Source organism: Cupressus sempervirens, chromosome 7 (assembly GCF_028749045.1).
Source record: "Cupressus sempervirens isolate cs-2001-9-10 chromosome 7, ASM2874904v1, whole genome shotgun sequence".
NCBI classification, from domain to species: domain Eukaryota; kingdom Viridiplantae; phylum Streptophyta; class Pinopsida; order Cupressales; family Cupressaceae; genus Cupressus; species Cupressus sempervirens.
In genome coordinates this window covers 20,282,502-20,305,229 of record NC_143124.1, presented here as the reverse complement: position 1 = coordinate 20,305,229, position 22,728 = coordinate 20,282,502, and positions in this window count along the sequence as shown.

The following is a 22,728-nucleotide window of genomic DNA, read 5'->3' as shown; positions in this document are numbered from 1 at the left end:
AGACTAATAGTGAAAGGCACCTACAGTTCTTGCCACCAAAGCACCGCTGCAAGTAAACCCCCTTGTGGAACATGTGGCTGTTGACCACACCATCTGCTTCAAGGACAGGCCTCCTGACACAACAGAGGAACATCTGTCGGGGTTTACTTAGGGACATCACACTCTCAAGCATTACAGCTATTCTGAACTGATGCTATTGGAATTACAAAATCACTTGGATCACCTATCACAATACTGCAAGTTAACTTGAAACCATCCCGAACACAGACAACATATCCATCGGTTTGCATCCAGCCATAGAGAACATCTGTAGCAGTACTATAGAACAGCTTTTAGCCAAGCAGAACACCTGCAGAAACTCTGCAAGTTAGCAACCAACCAAAATACATCACCTGCGACATGCAGCATCAAAATGTCCATTGCACCACTACAGGCGATCCGACAATACTGAGTCCTGACACTTATCTGTTCCCTTATAACTTGTCAAATTTATGGATAAACTAGAGCCCTCATAAAGCATAAATGAATTGATATTGCAAACTTTGGGTAAGACAAGAGTGGACTAAAAACAAGAAGCATTGCTTCAACATTACACATATAAAGAAGCAATGTAGCTTGTATGAGATAATTATCCATTTCAAGCAAGAATTATCCCGGCTGCTGTGGGATAAGGATCACCAACACAATCATAACAAGTTCAATGGGATGTTTTCATATTTAGCATTAACAACTACTACCTATCTCCTTAGATCGGCATCCATGCACAGTAACCACATCACTGTGGAATACGTGCAATTGAGTGGAATATTTTGGGTCATTAAATGTTACTTGGCTTAATTAAGCTCAACAATTGCAAGTAACTGATAACAAAGTTGGATGGAAATCCAACTTGTCAAAAGAATTGTCCTTTCGTCAGGCAAAACCTTTTTCCTTTGTGATATAGGATCAACCTCCAAGGAAACTTGTCATTCAGGAACTGTCAGGTAGAAGATAATAGACACAAGATGGACAAAAAATTGAACCTGGAAGGCATTGGAAAATCTAATCGCTGCCAGAGCACAGCCCTACCAATAAATAGACAGCTTACAACACAGTATATTAGTTCTTTGCTGTATCTTTTTGAACAGATTGTGTTACAATTTTTTTGCATCAACGTTCCATGAATGGCACACACTCTTCTAAAATAAATGAGTCGATCCATGTAAAATGCCATATGGATAAGTCTCCCAATCCTTTCATTTGTCAACATAAATAGATAAGAATGTGGAACAAAAATCCCATTAAGTGATATGCCACTATGATGCACTGATATTTTCCTCTAGAAGATTATCTCAATGCACGGAGACCAAGCGCTCACCAAGGAAAATGACAAATCTAATAAATGGATAGCTGGGCCTACATTTAATCCCCTACAGAAAACATGCCACTGGGCAAATCTGATCAGCAACTAGCTGGGTCTAGGCTTAATCCCACCTTTTCTTAATCCAAACATTAAATTTACTAAAATCTTTAAGATTAAATAAACGAGTCTGGCAATTCCATACGACAAGGATTATTTCCCAGTAATTCATTGATTTTCAATTTTCGTAAATTCGACTTAACTTCAATCAAAATTCTGTGTAATGAAAATGAGCCGAAGTGACAAATCATCCGCTCTTTGATACTAGAGCCTTTCTTCAAATCCTACGAGACATTTTAAGCATTGAAACTGGGTAATTTACCAGATACAAATGTGGAGACAGCATACTCTAATGGCCTATGATGGGTGTAAGTCTGGTTTTAACACAAGAAATATTGCCTGATGGCATTTAAACCGAAGGTTACTCTGCAAGTTGAATACACGAACAAGAAGAAATTCAACTAACATCAGGTATTCCTGCTCAATAAACGCCAACGGACTGCTTGGGTAATCCCAAAGTTCAATAGCACATTGATTTCGACGTACAAGAGAAATTATTATTATAGAAATGGGGAAATAACTATTATTTAGTATATGATAATATAGTTATTATTTATTGCCTATTATTTGGGTTCATGACAAGTTCACCCTTCCTCAAATTGCTTGCCCTCAATAAATTTTCTATTTTTTTCTTATTTTCACATAACATTGTGTAACTTAATATCAATGGATTCAAATAAAAATTATCTTATAATATCTCCTTGTCATATTTCCTCTTGTCATCATCATGTCTTGCTCTTCTGTTTGATTTCTCATCCATCTCTATGTTGAATATTATTTTTATGTATTCTCTCTTGCCACATCTATCTTCAGGACTCCATTTCTCCTTGCCTTTGTAGCACTATTTCCTCTACTTTGATTCTCTTTGTTGACAAGAGTGCCCTCACCCCCAAGGTTCTTGACATTCGAAACATATGTTCTTTCTTTTAATATCTTCCTTTTCTAAGCATGAGTTTTGGTGCAATCCTTCCCTTTCATGGAACTTATCTATTTTGTAGGATCCATCTCTTCTCGAAATGTCTTAGTATGGCTATGATTGTTTTCTAAAGATTCTAAACTTAATGTTGCCTCAAACGCATCCTCAAGACTTTTAGATTTTAGAGTATTGACCAATCCTTTAAGTGTTTCTCTTAATCCATCCACAAATAGATAAGTGACTCTATCCTTATCCATTTTTGTGACTCGTAATAATATTTTATCAAACTCAAAAATATAACTATGAACTATCCCATATTGCTTAATATGTGTTAGTCTTTTGAAATCTTTATGGGGATGTTTTTTATCAAATGCTTCCATAAATTTTTATGTGAATTACTTATATGAAGTGATATTGTCATGATGTTAGGTGTTCTTTTCCATAGTACCACCATTCTCGTGCTATGCCTACTAGTTGGAGAATGGAAAACTAGAGTGTATCTTCTTTAGTCATGGGGTTGAATGTTAGGTAAGTGATTAATGTTTGTAACCAATCATATGCCATGATATTTTTTGACCCATAAAAGTTTAGAACATCCAACTTTTTGGCTTTATTCTTAAGATCCTTATTAATATGTGCCTTGTGTGTTTCTTTTCTTTTCTCTTATCTTTACAAAATTCTCTAAAGGATATCACTTCCCTAATATGAGGTTCTAGTTTGGCATATGATCTTGCTATGTCCTTAGTGCTGTTTATGGATTGTTCTACCTATTCTTACTCTCTTAATAATTCTCCCCTAGGCAAAAAGGTGGGTTGTGGTATTTCAGCTCTAGAGGAAATATTTTTATTTTCTGAGTGATTTGAGATAGTGTCTTTCATATGGTTAGATTGGTCTTTTAAATTGTTACTAATTGAATTTCCCATATTTTGCAGAGCTTGGATACATGCTTGATTTGATCTTTCCATTTGATTAATTAATGTTTGGTTGTTTTGTTCCATGTAAGATCTCATTTCATTCGCTATGTCTCCTATGGTAGCCCTTTTTGTCCTTCCTTTATGATTTTCCACAGACTTCTATTTACAAGATGGCATGTTTAGGTTTTCAATAATAAAAGATTAATATGTAATTATATATAGGGAACTTAACTAGATTATGTCAACAATATTAACATTATGATACATCTATTAATTAATATGGTTAAGCTATTGACTCCATATTTATCCTACTATAACTATGCTAAGGAGAGTGTGGATTTACTTGTCATAGGGTGCTTAGCACTAGAATTCCTTTGGTTTTAGTCTGCTTCTTCCAACACAACACAATCTATCAACTTCCAAGAGTATAGTATGAAAAATATGAAATTTAGCAAAAGCTTAATTTATTCACATTATATTCATGTATAAATCTATTTATACTTCTCTATATAATTAATCATATTCTATACTATATATACTTATAGTGCTATGACCAAATATAATATTTTTGTATAGCACCCAAAAACATACTTCTAAATTCTTTAACCTCTATCTCTATTCATTTATTTATTCTTCGCTAGTCCATTTAACATATCATTCTTGGCAATACGAATTGCAAATTTTCATGCAGTATGTTATTATCTAGGTGGCTATGTAAGATAATTACAAACCACACTTACTAGTATGGATGGCCACATGGGTTTGGAACTGCTACACTCTTCGTTCAATGTTCTTGTCACAGGTTTTCTCAAATTGACCTCCTATTGAGTATTGGGCTGACCGATGGGTTTGACTATTAATTGTCTTGACCCTTTATTCGAATTAAATAATAATTGTTCTATCCACTTTGATTGATTCAATTAGACACTTCAACCAATCGAACATTTTCTCTATATCTCCTTCCTTTTTCTATCAAGAGAATCATGTCCCCTATAAATAGGGTGTCATGGAAATGAAAGACATGTCTGTTCAAAATCATTATGTCTCCTCACCTGCCGATATGGGCAACAAGGTGTCTATTCAGTATATGTGTCTACCTGATGATATGTTTGTCAAATTAATTTCCTTTGCTCCATTTGAAGGTTTATGCCTTAACATTTGATTTCTATTTCCTTTATTTAATATTGTTAGGATAAAATAATCATTTGGATTTATGATTCAACTAATAACATCAAGCTAATAAAAATAGCGTTAAATAACTATTAATTTAATTTTTCTTTGATATTTAACATTAATAATTATTATCTAAATTTAATAAATCCAAATCAAATAGTTATTTGATTCATGTATAAGAGAAATAATTATTAAAGAATTAGGAAAATAATTATTATGTAATATATGACAATATAGTTATTGTTTATTGCCTATTATTTGGGTTCATGAAAATTTTTCTCTACTTATTGTGTAAAAAAGTAGATTTAGAGAAGAGATTTAAGTATAGATCTAATATAAAATATAAAATAATTTTCCATATCTTTATTTTATTATGATATCTAATATTTAGAAGAAAGTATCAAGTATAGATAACAGGAAAAATGTAAAATCAAATTTTAAATTTGTATTTCATTATGATATTCAACATTCTAAGGTAAGGAATGAGGTCTTACTTGTACCTACAACTGTGCTAATTGGAAACTTTCAGATTTGACATCCTCCAGTGTAGAATTTGGAATTACATCTTCATATTTTGACCAAATAAGAGATGAGGTTGTCCCTAAGTATGGATCAAAGGTGAGGTTTTCCTTAACCCTTCAGTTCACCCATGTCCAACATAGAAAAATTCTTGAACCTAATTTAGATTTGGATGTTTTGCAGGTTTGAACATACAAATCATATCCATAAAACTTTATGATCATGTTAAATTAGTCACATTTCTTTTTCTCCTTCTCTTATCTCTACTTGTTACATCTTGTTTCTTGCTTGTACTAGGGTTAACCTAGTCAACAAAGAGTAGTTTTAAATGCCTCTTAGTAGGAGAAACTTGAGATGATACTATGGAGGTTCATCATGATTTTTCCTTTGGTTCTTTTTAGCCTATGGAGTTGGCCTTGAACCTGGATATTTCTACTCCTAATTTTGTCCTTAATACAACTCTTGCACACTTTTCTTTCTCTCCCCTCAAACTCATCCGAGTTATCCTAAGGACCACCATATCCCTAGGCCTACTTCATCTACACTTCTTCCTAAGGTTTCTAATGGAAGATCTGATCTAGATGCTCTAGCTATGAAATCCAATAAATTTTGTAGTTTTCACAATAGAATTAAAGAAGTTAGAAAGAAGCAATGGAAAAAAGGTAAGAGAGACCTCAGGATGTGAGGAGATATTTTTGAGAGAAGTCATACAACTATGAGATGATAAAGGAACATATTTTGGAGTTTAGAGCCATTATATCATCTGACAAAGACAAGAACAATATGCTCATTGCCTACGTATCTGTAGAAGAGTCCCAAGTCTATTTGTGAGAGATAATTGTGGAATTTCCTACTTGAGAAAGGAAAGCACAGGAAAAAGTGGAAAAGGTTATTTGAGGGATTGAATCTAAGGTGGAGCTCAAGGAAAGGAAATAGAAAAGGAAACAATAGGAGGAAATCCATGGTCAAGAAGAGTGTTTCTAGTTTGTAGCTATGCAAGAGGCTATTCTTAGGGATATGACTTCATCTAGGCCTTCTAAGAAATCCTCCTTCATGGATAAGCTCATGTTCTTAAGCAAGTAGTCATCTAGTGCTATGCTTGTTATGCCTATGATTTGTGTTGGTTTATGTTTTCTTATACTTTATCTAATAAGAACAATGGTTTAGGGCTTCTCTTTATTCTTTTTATGAAGGATATTCAAAGTATCACAAGAATCATCTGATCTCTTCGAAAATATAAAAATAAGAGGAAAACTAGTTATAGGGATAAAGCATTGTAATTTCCTGATAATGTTCATAACCAAAGCTAAATTTTAGAAATAGATTTTTTAGGAAAGAATACTCTTCAATGTCACACATTTTTTATTTTTCTCCTGCCACGGAGTCATTGTAACTCTAATTGGTAGCTTTCAGTTCCATAGTGTTGCTGCAACATATCCATCATTATTGTGATAGATAGGTAAAATAGCTAGTCATCGGATCCACAAAATTTATGTCATTTTGATGTCGCACATGGGATGAGGCCTCTAATAGTGTATTTCCCTTATGGATTCAATTTACAATAGCTTGGGGCATCATAATTGTGATGGGCGATGTTGTCACAACTTTTGATGGAAAAAGTCTAACACCTGTTTGACAGGAGCCAATTCCTATCATAGTCACTTAAGTGATGGGTTGGTATCACCATTATGACATCCTACCATCACATTTTAGGCTCAAATTATCTTGAGTGTAACATATGATTTATTTTACTCCCTAATAAACCTATATTGTTTTCTTGTCCAAAAATTATTATATAAGGAGGCTTAAGAGCTTCATTTTCACATCAATGATTATCAAGAAAATAAAGAATCTTTAATTTGTTCAAACAAAAAAGCATCTTCAAGTGTTCAAGCTTAGGCCTACACTTCTTTCATCAAGCTCTTCCTTTAGGGTGGTAGTAAAGTTTTTCTTTTAGGAGAAGATCTATTATTTCAATTCATTCAATCTTTTATATCATTCATCTATGACATGTCACATACATTCCTATACATGAGATTTAGAATTCTTTGATTTTTTGTGGCTCAATTGTATTACATTCACACACTTAATCACACATCAAATGAATTTACACCTTTGAAGGTAATTGTGTCTCTTATTTAGACATTATTTAGTCCTACTAAATGAAAGTGCTTACTTTATAAATTATATTTCAATTAAAAGGTGATTCATCAATCTAAGGCTTGACCAAGGAAAGTTCTCATTCACAAAACCCCAAAAACTTACTTTTCTGTGTGCAAGAACATGGTACAAAAATAATTATTATAGATGAAAAAATTAATTCCTAATTTGGTGAATCTGTGTTGACTTTTCTGCAAAGTTCAATGCCATTTTGTTTTTGGGGATTTTTAATTCTATTCAAGAATTGAGAATTAGATTTTTAGAGCTACAGATCAACATACTCACTATTTAAGGTAAAAATAAACTTTTGTTAGCATACTTTTAGGTGAGTCATGTATCTTTCATTTCAATAGGTAAATTTATCATAATTATGTATCTTAATTGGTCTGATTTTATAGAATTGAAATCTAAATACACATTTCACATCTTAATCAATTAGTTTAGTTTTGCAAATAAATGATCAGACATGGTTCAAAGAAAGTATTTCCCTATATTGCATTCCATTCTATGATTCAAATTTAGTGCTAAAACCATTCCTATTTTGGTTCTTGCTAATCTAGTTTAGGTTCAAAAGGGGATCAAGTTTTGAAATTTCCTTTCTCCCTACATACACATTAGTTTGAATTACTCAGTGAGTAATGTAAAGGACAACATAAAAAGATTTTATGGCTAAATAACTATAACACTTTCTTGGAATCAAAGAATGTCATAAAGATGATATAGCTTACCTATCTAAAAATATATATACTCTAAACTTAATGAGCGAGTTTAGAATGGAAAATTACAACTATGTGTCTAATCCACTTTTTCTATAATAGAATATTATGATAGATATAGAAGATGAGGACATTGATCCTACACTATATAAGAAATTGAGTTCTTGTTTGATATACTTGACCAATATTCAACCAAATATTTCTTCCATAGTTAGTGTAGTATCATGATTCTTAAGCCCTCCTAACATTCCACTTTGACAAGAAACTAAGAGAATATTGAGCATGTTGGAGGCACTTTAAATCTTGATATGTGCTACTTTTATAGTGGAGATATCTAGCTTGAAAATTTTGTACAAAGGATCAAAAAGCTACTATAGGTTATCTTCTTGGTTCTTTCATAGTGTAGTGACAAGCAATCTACAATTTCTTTATCTACTACAGAGGCTAAGTAGCCACTCACAATGATGTAGGTAAGAAAATAACTTGTGTATGAGTCATTCTATCAATATTTAAGAAGCATTATGGATGACCATCTTTACTTCATTATGATAGCCAAAATTTCATGATATTGTCCAATTCTCCAATTTTTTGAACTCATACAAAATGCATTGAGGTCTATCATTATTATTTTTTCATTATATCAGACATCTTATCCAATGATAGGTGATATATCTTCAAACTTGAAAGGAAAGAGATCAACTAGTTGATATCTTTAAAAAAATATTATGTGAGACACAATTTGTATTTTTGGCAACTCTTTTTAAGATTATGAGAAGCGACACCTACTAAAGTTTTGGGTGGAAACCCAACTTTTCTAGATTGTGAAGGGATATTTGAAATAATTAGTATAGTAAATTTTTAAAGATTTTCATAAGAAATTAATTAAATTAGAAGTGTATATAACTTTTTATCCATCCTATCCACTTTTCAATATAGTTGTAGACTCCATGTTCTCACCAATAAATATTTGGTAAGAGATGTTGTAATTGGCATGCAAGTTAATGTAATTTTTGTTGGAAACTACAATTGGAATTTTTTTTTTGTATCATCATTGATGTAAAATATATTGATCAAACATATTGCTAGATAATAAAAATCTCATATCTATTTGATTGATGAAGAGGATTTGAGAGATTACTTATGAGAAAAAAATGTATAGGAAAGGTTGAGTTATGTAAAGGAAGCTACAATGGAAATTTTATTAGTTAGACTTTGACAAAGCAAAGTGATTTTTTAAATAATGTTGATGTTCAAGTATTTATAGTATAAATCAAGATATATCATTTGTGTAAATCTTGACCAAGGAATAGAGTGAAAGAGTAAGGATTTTTGAGTGATGCTAGTGTCAACTGAGTCACAGTATGTGGCGAGAAACTTCAGAGTTGACCGAGCATTAGTATTGACCACATGATAGATTTGATGTCGAGCTAGAAGATCTACAATGATGAAGTAAATCAATGATGATAAAGTGTCAGAACTTTGTAATGACCAAGTTATAGTATATTGAATATATATGAGGAATCATGACTTCAAGCTAACTCAATTACTTTATTGGTATATGGAAACCATGTTGAAGATAAGATTGATGATTTTGATCACTAAATTCAAGGTGAGGATTATATATGATATATAATTAACGAATTCAATGGATGATAATTTTTAAGAAAACAATGAAGATGGATAGATATAATGAACTTGATGAATTGAATTGCAAACTCTAAGATCTATGGTAATTGAACAAAGCCAAATTTTGAAGAGTGAGTGGTAGAGAGAAGTGCACAAGGGTAAATGCACAAAAATAAAGTATGTAAAAGAATGCATGAAGAATTTGATATAAGTGTAAAGTGTGAGATGCAAAGAGAATCTGTGCATGTTTCCAGTAAGGGGAGAAAAAGCTCACTTCAAAAGAGTGAAAAAGTTGTGACATTTTATTGATGGTTTTACCAAATTTAAATACTAGTGTCGAACTTGTGTTGAATATTTTATGGTGATTTATATTTACAAGTTTAAATTCAGCAAATTTGTTATAATAGGATAGTGAACTAGTAGTAATTTTTTTTATTAGTATATAGTAGAGACTGAGCTACAATAGGATAAGTAAAGCATATAATGTTTAATATTTTGATTGTTCAAAATTTACTTTTAGACCTTGAAACATATAATGTTTAATATTTAGACTGTTAAAAATTTACTTAGGGACCTTAAGTAACTAATCTATGCCCCCCTCTCAATTATTTTAAAAATTCTACCAATTGTTATTAAAGCTTTAATGCTTATAGAGAGAAGTTTGCAAGTACTTAATTCTAAAGATGATGACTTACAAAAGAAGTGCCAAAGTTGAACAAGGAGAACTTTTCTACATGGAAAAAATTGATGAGGCTACATATATTCAGTATCATTAATTCTACTATGAACTTTGTGGACAATGAATATATAAAGATAACTTTTGTTCCTCTGATTGTCCAACAACTGAATGAGAAGCAAGAACACAATTAGGCAATGTTGGAGATTGCTTTAGACCTAAGCTATAATGAGTTTGATGATATAAAAGAATGAGATAGTTCAAATATGATGTAGGACAAACTAAAGACTATGTATGGAGGAGATGACAATATCATAAGAGCTAGATATGAAAGCCTAAAACGTAAATTTGATGAGAGGAGAATGATGCAAGGTGAGAACATAGTACAATACTACACAAGAGTCAATGAAGTTGTCAATGTTATTCAATGTACAAATGGAGAGATCAAAGATAAAAAATTGATAAGAAAGGTATTGAGGACACTACTTTTGAGATGTTTAACATTAATAACTACACACCTCTTACTATTGAAGATGATTTCAAATCACAATTGGGTCTTAGCAAAAGGAAAGGAAAACATTTAAATAGTGATAGTGACACTTTTGATGATAAACTTAATGAGCTTCAAGTACTAATTACAAATAGATTTGGAAGAGGAGGAGTTAAATACAAAGGTAAACTAACTAATCATATGATTGGTGATAATAAAATTTTTGAGGATATTCATCCATACTAAGGTAGATTTATTAATTTTGGCAATGATGTTCCATGTGTTGTGAAATCAAAATGTAAAATTCAATTGACTGACAAAATCAAGTGTTACAATGCTTACTTGGTGGAAGGACTTAACTATAATCCATTTAGTGTTTCACAGCTAACCAAATGAGGATACAAAGTTGAATTCCATCATAGAAAGGCCAATATATATGATTTTGATGGTAAGCTGATTGAAAGTTGTGATTAGACAAGAGGTAATTTGTTCTATCTATATTTATCTAATGAGACATGTTGGTTTGCACAACAAGAAGACATTTGGTTATGGCACAAAATCTTATTTCGTGTGAACTTTGATAATTTGCTGAATATTAGTAAAATGAAGAAAGTAAGAGGGTTCCCAAACCTAAAGAAGTCTGACAATACTATGTGCAATTAATGTCAATTGGGAAAGATGAATCAGTATAGTTTGAAGAGAAAAACACACACATCAAATGATATTCTGGAATTGGTTCATACTGACCTTTGTAGAACTATTGATGTTCAAGGCTATCGTGGAGATAAGTATTTCATTCTATTTGCTGATAACTACTATAGGATGATGACTATGGTGTTTATCAAAGATAAATTAAATACTTATTAGTTATTTAAATTGTATTTAGAAAGAGTTACAAAAAAAAAAAAGAGTTTGAAGTGTTTGAGATCTAACAAAGGCAGTGAATTTATTTTCAATGAGTTCAATACATTGTGTAATGACAAATGAATGAAAAGATAGATGTTGGTAGCAAGAACCCGTCTTTGGAATGAGATATCTAAAAGAAGAAATAGATCAATAATGGATATGTAAGAAGATTGATGATGGAGAAGAATGCATCACATAAATATTGGACAAAAGCTAACACTACTACTATCGATACCCTGAATAGAGTAAAAGTTAGGAAAGGTACAAATCCTACACCTTTTGAACTATGGTGTGGATATGCTCCTAATATGAAATATTTCAAGATCTTTAGAATAGAATGCTATAAATTCAATGAATTCATTTCCAATGAGTTCATTAAATTGTGCAATGATAGAGGAATTAAAAGATAGATGTTAGCACCAAGGATGCCTCCTTGCAATGGGATATCTAAAAAAGAAATAGATGGATAATGAACCTTGTAAAAATATTGATGATGGAGAAGAATTTATCACATAAATATTGGAGAGTAGTAATCAATTCTAATATCTGTATCCTAAATAGAATACAAGTCAAGAAAGGTACAAATGCTACAACTTTTGAACTATATTATGGATATGCTTCTAATGTGAAATATTTCAAGATCTTTGGAAGAAAATGCTATAGATTTAAAGATAATAAAAATGAAAAAATTGATGCAAAGAGTGATGAAGGTATATTCCTAAGATATTCCACTAAGAGTAAAGCCTATAAGTGTTTGAATTCTAACACTAAGAAATTTGTGGAAAGTGTAAATGTGAAAGTTGATGAGTTTGCAGAAATAAATGATATCATATGTAAGGAAGAACCTAAAGATTATAGTACATTCATCTTCCTGGGTGCTAATGCTCTAAGAAGTCCTACTAAAAAAGAAAACCAAGCTATAGTTTCCTAGCAAACAAGAAATTTTAAGGTGCAACAATAGGTTGTCAAGCAATAAACAGTGCATGCCAAGCAATAGATAGAAGATGTTGAGTCATAGATAAGAATTGTCGACCATCAGATAGATAATGTCAAGCATGTAAAATTAGAACCAAAAATTGAATAAGAAAGATTCAATGAGCCTAAGATAGTTTTTCAAAATGAACCTATTGAAGAATAAAGAAGGAAACCACTTGTACTAGCCAAGTATGTAAGAAAATATCACAAACTTGAACAAATAATTGGTGATGCTAAATCAAGTGTTCTGACAAGAAAAAGACTCAAACATAATACATACTTAGTTTTTGAATTTTAGCCCAAATCAGTAAAAGACACTATAGACAATGAAGATTATAGGCAATGAATGAGGAAATTTAACAGATTGAGAGAAGCTTTTTCTCATGTTGCAAGACTAGATGGAGTCATAATTTTTATTGAATACTTAGCTTACAAGAACTTCAAGGTATAGCATACGGATATCAAATCTAGATCCCTGAATGGTATACTTGAGGAAGAAGTCTACATTGAACAATGTAAAGGATTTGTGGACCCAAACAAGAAGAATATGGCATGAAAACATAAAAAGGCTCTTTATGGATTAAAACAAGCCCTAATAGCTTGGTATGAAAGACTTCATAATTACTTAGTAAAGATTGGATTTGAATGGAAAAATGATAAAAATAATCTGTACTTGAAGACTGGTAAGAATAATGAGGTATTGCTACCTAATTTTGTTGTTGATGACATTATGTTTGGAGGGAAGGAAGCATTATGCAAATCATTTCTAATAAAATCATCAGTTAATTTGAAATGTCAATGTTTTGTGAGATCAAATTCTTTGTTGTATTACAAGTATATCAAATAAAGTTTGGTATTTTCATTACTTAGTCCAAATATATCAAGGAGATACTAAATTTTTTTGGAATGGAAGAGTCAAAATGAGTGAGCACACCTATGTCCATATGACATAGGCTATCTAAAAATGATGAATCTACTAATTCTAACCAAACACTATATAGATCAATGATCAAAAAATTTAATAAGTTGTTCAAAGTAGAGCTGATATTGCATTAGCAGTTGGGATGGGTTTTATATTTTTGGTAAATCCCACGAAGAATCACATAATGAAAGTGAAAAGGATATTGAGATATTAAAAAGGTATAAAGGATTATGGATTATATTACAAATAGAGTGATAGTTTTGAATTGAAGGTATTTACTAATTCTGATTAGGCAGGGAATATTGATGATAGAAAAAATATTAGTGGAGGTGCATTCTTTCTAAGAAAGATATTGGTTTCATGGACAAGTAAGAAACAAATTTGTATTTCTCAATTAACACCTAAATTGAAGTATGTGGTTGCTACAGTAAACTATTCAAACATTATGTGGATCAAGTAATTGATAAAAGGAATGGAAGAATAAATTATAGATCCAATGGTTATTTATTGTGATAATACAAGTGCTATCAACATATCATGGAATTTAGTGATGCACACTGCTTAAAAGAACTAGTTCAAGACAAAGAAGTGAAGTTAGAATATGTACACACCAAAAAACAAATCATTGACATAATAACTAAATCCTTTCCTAAAGATTCTCATCAATATCTTAGAGGTAAATTAAGGGTTATTCCATTAAGCAAAGCAAATTTACGAAAAATGGTGCATTGCATCAAATGTGCTAATCAGAATATCATAAAAATTGATGAAAATAGTTCTACTTTAAGAGATGTTAAAGGTAAGTTCTAAGAAGGTGAACAGCATAATAGACTAGTCATAGACAAATGACAAGATTGAGCCAAACATGTAAATATCTACATAATCAAGATATAAGGAGTGAATGAAGCCAAGAAAGCTAAGTGTCTCCAGTAGTGTTGTCAAAGAGTTAGAGAATCAAGAAAGAGGGAGAGAATTTCCCAAGAGGGAGAAGATAGAGAAGATACATAAATGGAGAGATTTGAAGTCAGAATTTAGAGGGAGTTTCTGAAATTGACTTGATGAGAATCATAATGAAACTTGGAGTATTGGTCACTCATGCGAATGAAATATTTTTGATTGCTTGATAATAATGAGGGAGATTATATTCCTATAAATGCACCATAATTTTTTGAAAGAGATATTTTATGGTGTTCCCATCAATGCCAAAGAGGGAAATTGTTTGAAACTAGAATTGGAACTATTGTTGTATTGTCATTGATATCAAATCTACTAATGAGACATGTTGCTAGCTGATCTAAATAACATATCTATTTGATTAATTAAGAGGATTTGAGATATTCATTATAATAAAAGAACCTATATGAAAGGTTGAGTTATGTAAAGGAACCTACAATTAACATTTGATTAGTTAGACTTTGACTAAAGAAAGTGATTATTTAAATCATGTTGATGTTGAAGTCTTTACAGTATAAGTCAAGATATATAATCTATGTAAAGCTTGACTAAGAAATCTAGTGAAAGAGTAAGGATTGTTGAGTGATGCTAGGGTCAACCAAGTCATAGCAAGTGCTGAGTAACTTCAATGTTGACCAAGCATCAGTATGGGTCGAGTGATAGAGTTGATGTAAAACTAGAAGATCTATAGTGACCAAGTAATTTACTGATGATCATGGAGTGTCAGAATTTAGTAATGGCCAAGTAACAATATTTGTAATATGTATGAGGAATTAATATTTCTAGTTGACTCATTTGATCTCTTTTGATATAAAAATTGTATCTAATTCAATAATTAGGTATCATACTGAATCCTCATCTTGAATTAAATGATTTAACTCATCAATCTTATTTGAGAAGTTTCATAAAAAGACAGAAGTTAATATTGCTAAGTTAAATCATTTATTTTAAAATGAGGATTAAGTACAATATGTAATGAATGAATTTGATTGATAAGAAGTTTCATAAAAAGGAGGAAGATTGATATATAAAATGAGCTTGATGGATATACAAAATATGCTCACTTCTTTCCTATGGCTACTACATACTTAGCAACTCAGGTGGTAGAGGTCTTCTTCAGGGAGGTTTTCAGATTACATGGTTTGCCTCAGATCATTCTGAGTGATAGGGACAACTACTTCATGAGTCACTTTTGGCATGAGGTATTTTAGTTGTGTGGCATTGAGCTTACACCTAGCACCAGTTATGATGGTCAAATGGAGATTGTGAACAAATGGGTGGAAGGGTATTTGAGGAATTATGTGGCAGATCAACAATGATCTTGGGTCAGATGGATATATCTCTTTGAGTATTGTTACAATACTACATACCATATGACTATACAAATGATACCCTTCATGGTACTTTATAGTTATGAGGCACCTAGTTTCTTAGATTTGTTGTTGGGAGATAGTTGGGTACCCCGTGTAGGTGAACCATTACAGGAAAGTAAGGATATAGTTGCTACTCTTAGAGACAACATTGCTAAGCTCAAAACCAGCAAAAGTAGTATGTAGACAAGAAGAGGACTGAGCATAGTTTTGAGGTAAATGATATGGTTTACCTCATCTTGTAGCCATATAAGCAGTTCACTCTCAAGAAGAGTGATGTAGAGAAACTCAAGCCCCGCTATTATGGACCATTCAGGATCATCAAGCAAGTTGGTAAGGTGGCTTATGAGTTGGAACTTCCCACAGACAGTAGAGTGCACAATGTGTTTCATGTATCACACCTCAAAAAGGCATTGGGTTAGAATGTGATGCCTTCTATAGTATTGCCTCCCTTGGATGATGAAGAAAAATTAATCTTAGTGCCAGAATCCATTCTGGATAGTAGAGAGAAGCAGCTTCGTAGGAAGAGAGTATTTGGTTAAGTGGAAATATTTACCTACTGAAGATGCTACTTGGAAGGGAGAGGTGATTTTGTAGCATCTAGCATTAAGATTGCTTGAGGCCAAGCAATTTTAGGAGGGGCGAACCTGTAATGTCCCCATTTTGGAGGAGTTAATTATTTATAAAGTTATCAATTAAACTATATATTACAAGGTAACTTTATATTTAATTACTTTAATAAAGTGATATATTTTATTAAGTCATTAAATAAAATAATGTTCTCGAGGTTGCTAGAAGAAGTGGAATCGAGGAAAAAAGAATAAATAGGCATTGAGGGCTCATTGCCTATCATCAAGATTTATTAATTATATTTGTTGATGTGCATTGTGGAGCCTAGGGTTTTTGCTAGTCACAATTGGCCATTGAGAACAAAAACTCTCAATTGGTATGCAATTTTGAGGTTGTAAAAGATCACCTAAATTATTGCATCTATGGGAAGGATATTTCAGTCCTTTCACTTCTTCTTAATTGCTAGTTTGGAGTTTCAATTGGAGTTGCACTTTCATCATATCATCTTCAGCATTCAGTCTCCAACATTTGATCAATCCAGTGGCCTATTGGTAGGGGTCATTACATGGGTCTCTCCATTAACCTGTGACAATTTGGGGCTCAAAAGATGGATTTTGAAAATTTCAAGTGCTGGGTGGAGCTGGGAATGAGCCAGAGATATTGAAGATTCAAAACTTCTCAAAAAATCAGAGAAAGAATGACCATTTTAATGGTTTGAACAAAGCATATTCTAATAACAACCATAGCGCTAATAAAATATCAATTGAGCCAATCGATATCTAGGCAACAAGAATAGATTTTGCGTGTGCAGCAGATTCAAGCAAAGAACTGGTCTACTCTATGAAATTTACTTACTTTTATCAAACATGACCATATGAACTTAAATGGACAACATTGACAACATTTTATGAATTGATTCCAAGGCTTAACTTAGCCTTACATGTTGACTCAAATAAAACATAAAATATATTGATAAACATGAATATGACATTTTAGAACAAAAATTAATGAGATATGTATTCTTTATGTCCATTTTTCTAGGTTCTCTTTCACCACATATGCTTTTAACAACAAAGGTTCCCTATATCTACACAAGATTAGTTGTCACAAGGAGGGTTTGAAAGCCTATTCCCTTTTAGGAAAGTCTATTATCTGGAAAGCTTAGAAAAATGCAATGTCTCAATAGGATTTTCTAGGAAATGTTAATATATTTGGAGCGACACTTAATTTAACATGGTAGTAGAGAAAAACCTAGAAGGAAGATCCAATTAAAGAAAAAATAAAATATTAGATAATGGCAAACAATTAGTTTGGTTAGACATAAAATATTAGATAATGGAAAACAATTAGTTTGGTTAGACATACATTACAACTCCAAATTAGTGTTGTCTTGGACTTTGATCAAATATTAGGCATCGTGGTGACTAGAAGTTTAATAAGACCAAGGAAGTTAATATCTCAAGATGGAAAAGTATAATATCTTTGAATCAGTGAATTGCACAATGGGAGAGGTTTAATTGTCTAATCGAGTTTGCATAGACAAATAGCTAATAGTTTGATTACCATGAATGAGATTATTTTCTAGGACCGCAAAACCACTATGGACTTATGTCTTCATATTGGCGATAAATGCAAGATCTTTTTTTTTCAATCATAACACTTCAAATTATACACTACATGGAAAATTTGATCACTATCCTTGACTAGCTAGATCGTGCATGTCTAATAGATCTACATGACTGTCAACTTTGTTAAGATGAAATGTGCATTCATTGTCACTACTATTGGGATAAATAAATTTTCAATTCAATGAGTTAAGTCTTAAAAAACACACAAAATGGTTTGTCACCACCATTGGGACAAATAAATTATTATCTCAGTATTGTTGGATGGGAGAGCTTGGGTGATCTATATATTGATCAAATGGGGCTAGTTGGATTATGATTCTAGTGATGAGGTGGATCCAGTATGACATGATCTATAGAGATCTATGCTTGTGTGACTTTTCTTTCTAGGTTTATATATTCAAATGCCATAATGTTGTGTAGGCAGTGGGTTGTAAAGGTTGACTATAGGGTAGACAGTAGGATCTAAAATTGGCTACAAACTCTATGTGCTGACACACAGGTGGACATGCTCCAAACTAATCAATCGGCCATATGTGGTTGTGGATTTTGCTAACATATTATTGAGAGTGTGTGAGCATATCAAGATTCTCTGACTAGGTGCCCATAGGTAGAAGTGGTTGCAAATTTGGTTCAAACAAAGATTTTTTTAATGTTGGGCATGAGATAAAGAATATGACTCCTTGGGATGCTCAACCTACAAGTGCCTTGAAGAAAATATATTTTTATCTATGTAGATGTCACAGATCACGTATAAAGCTAGTTTTCTTCTTCGAGATCATCTCACTAGTAGTGATTAAGATATTATTTAGAGTGACTATAAGTATTGAGGAACGAATCAACCAGGGAAGGCAAGTGTCAAGTTCGAAAGTGATAACAATAAGGGTTCAATATGGAACATCATTCCCTAGCATTATGATAGGTAGTGAATTGAACAAGCTTCTACTCTCCAAATTATCAACCATGTCAAATTTAGTTGTTTACATAGATGTTGTATGATACAAAAAAAAGTTGGAGTTGTATGTCAATCATAGGAGTCTTACTTTGAAGAAGACTTGGAGTTATGTGTTGAACACATAGAAACATAATATGGGAAATTTGGTTTATAACATTCTAGTGTTAACCAATTAAATAGTGTGCTGGAGAAAATATAAGAGGAAATTACATGCTAGGTGAATTAAGATGATGAATCTAAGTCAAATATTTGGATAAATCCACCACCCTAAGAAAAATACTACAAAAATTTATGAATCATAAATTTGTGAATACCATGTGTGTGATTTCGATATGGTGCCAATGAAGTTTTATGGTGTTGGATCAAATATGTTGGATCATCACATTAGAAAGGATCTCCTTGTTAAAGGTTTTACATAGACTTCGAACTACAAGGGAAAGGGATGTTGATTTGAACTTGCCATGCTGATGTGGGGTTCAAGCTTTTTATAAATGAATCAGACCTACATCAAGAAATACATATACTACATGAAAGGAACCCCCACTAAGTTGTTGGGAACTTTGCTTGCCATGGGCAAAAAAAATTCTTTCATTAAGGGTGGTGTAATGTATAACCACAAGCCTTAATAACTAATAATTTCTTTGTTGATATTGTAGTTCAATTTGTAACAATTTGATAGTGGGAAATCAATCTTTAGCATAAGTGGTGCAATGATGGATAATCCAATAAGATCCACTTCCTTGGAAAATAGTGGGGCAATAGGTCTAGGATTGTCTTGAAAGAACTACCAGAGCTTTAAAATTATCATCATTTGTGTGATGATGAATTTTGATGCATAAAGAAATATTATGGAATGCATCAAAATAATAAGGTGGTGCATAATATAGTTTTATTTGATGCAAGGAAAATATTTTGAGGGGATCAAAGTATTGACATAAAAAATAGTCATCAAATAGGTTATTGATATTAAATCAAAGTGAAAGCATTTGTGTGGGGATATCTTTGTTAGCAATCATAGTTGGAGACAAGTACAAGGAAGAATAGTCATAAGAGAGAGAGAAAATGTGTTATTCCCTTGAATGCGAAGAGTAAATATTTGTAAATTATCGACATGATTTTAAAGGCCCCAAAATAGAAGTGAAAATCTTAGATACCTCGATTTCTATGGAGATATTCCCATTCAAATATCTCCAAGTGGACACCATAAAGGTATAATGATATGATGATCAACTGATGGCTCATTGTCATATGTTATAATGGTACATTAAAATTAGATAAGTGACATCAACTAACCAAATAGTGGTGAGAAGATTTACAATCACACACACACACACACATATTGAAAAGAGAACTATATTTTTATGTATCCATGTATGCATACAAATTAGGCTCAACTTGCAACTATGGCAATAAAGCCAAAGTCATCATTCTATATGGAGTATGCACATAACATAATAGGAAGAATGCCTCTCCCCTTCATGATTGGACCACCTTTGAATATTAAATGTAATGGGTATAAAATTCATATTTCATTATCTGAGATATATATATATATATATATATATATATATATATATATATATATATATATATATATATATATATATATATATATATATATATATATATATATATATATATATATATAGCCATGGAAGTGATTACATTGGAAAGGTATTAAGGTATATATGAAAATTTTAAAATACTTAGACAATCATGATTTGAATATTGATAAAAATATTGGATGTTGAGTTATAAATTCTAATGCTATTATGAGATATAAATAACATTTTAAATAATGATAACAAATTATATATATTATAAGAATAATAATATAGGAATGCACAAATGTAGGAGATTGTGAATCTCCTAAGATTAGATGAGTTATATATTAAAAAGAAATCTATTTAAGAAATGACTGATAAATTATGATATCAATAAGAATATTGTTATTATATTAAGATAGCTATATGCATTTATCTTTTCTCTTTGAGGATGTTCATGTAGGATGAAGATTGATATTAAGAGGGAATCCTGACATTTCATTAGAGGCAACCTTGAAAGAGAGGGAGTAGATAGAGGATATGATTTAGTCAACCTTCAATGATCTCAGACATATTGATTCAAAGGGAGTATACCATGTTGAGATGGATTCTCCAAATATAAATATTCTAGTAGTCAAGAGGACTGGGCTTCATGAATCTAGCTCATGACTATGTGGTTTCCACGGGCCTACCGCCTATTCATATCATGAGGAAGTGGTGACTTCAAAATGATGTCACTTGTATTTGCAGAAGTTATTGAATGGTAATGATATTATAATAACTTTATTTTCTATTATGATGGATATATTAGTGCATTTTTTTATGCTCCACATTATGAAAATGCATGCACACATACCTTATAAACATTTTTAAGTACATGGTGAATGTAATACAAATTTGTTGATGTGTGGTAGCTTCAGTTGACTAAATTTTGTGCTATACATTTTGAGTAAGTGTTGTACTTAAATAATGTAAATATGTATTTTGTGAGACCTACAACTATGTTCCTAGATGTAATTAAATTGACTATCTTTTTGTTGTTGGTATAAATGCATATGAGATATATTGGTAAGTATGAATTTTGTGAGACTTATGACTAAGAGCTTCAACATTAATTATAATTTCTTTGAATTATATGTATAAATGCATACTATGTGTTTTACCAAATAAGATCTTAGATATCATTAAATTGAATTTCTATGGGTTGACTAGAATATTGATAGATCATTATCCTTGATTACCAAATTGTATTTATCTTTCATGACTAATAGGGAGTGTTACAATTTTTAGTAAATTTGGATACACACACACACACACACACACATATCTATGTATATATATATATACATATATGTATATATGTGTATATATATGTATGTATGCGTATACACACACACACACATATATGTATGTATGTAAGTATGTATATGTATATATATAATTATGCTTATATATATAATATTATTGTATAATAATAATATTATAATTGTGTTATAATGTTAACTATTAATTAAAAAATAGTCATGTCCCTTAAAGGGACATGTCTATTCATGGCTTATGCTTATTAATATGAGGTGAGATGCTTATGGATCATACATACCGCATATTATGGTAGTGTTGATATATTTGTAGAGATCTAAAATTTAACAGGATGGAACCCACAAAATGTACTAATATATAAGTTCCTTGTGAGATGATTGACCTTGTTAGGAGTCAATGAAATACATTGAGTGCATATCAATCCCTATTAAGAGACTTTGAATCCTTCTGAGGATATTCCAACCCCATTAGCAATTGTGGGTCAACCCTCTTAAGAGTTTAGATGGCAAAGGGACCCACTATACAAATAGTTTGAGGGACAAGACCACTGAACTCACTATCTAAAAAGTCTTAGTAGCATTCCTTTTAGAATAATACCAAATATATTACTATTCAATATCACTCTCTACCAAATACTATTACTTTCATCTCTCACTATGCCTTAACTAAAGTAAACAATTCTCTAATCAAAATATTTTCAATATTAGGTTCACTAGATCTTATATCCAAGTTGTCATACTCATATTTTCACAATTCTATACTGATGCAGGAGGATCGTGGGTGTAAGAGAAATCTTGCATCACCCAAAAATATTTTTCATTCTGTGTTTTCTATTTTAATAAGGACTAGTAGACAAGGTGGTTACCGTTGATGGGAACTTTCTATTTTTATTAAGTTTCTCATACTAGCTTGTAATGTTCTCATTTTCTACATGAAGG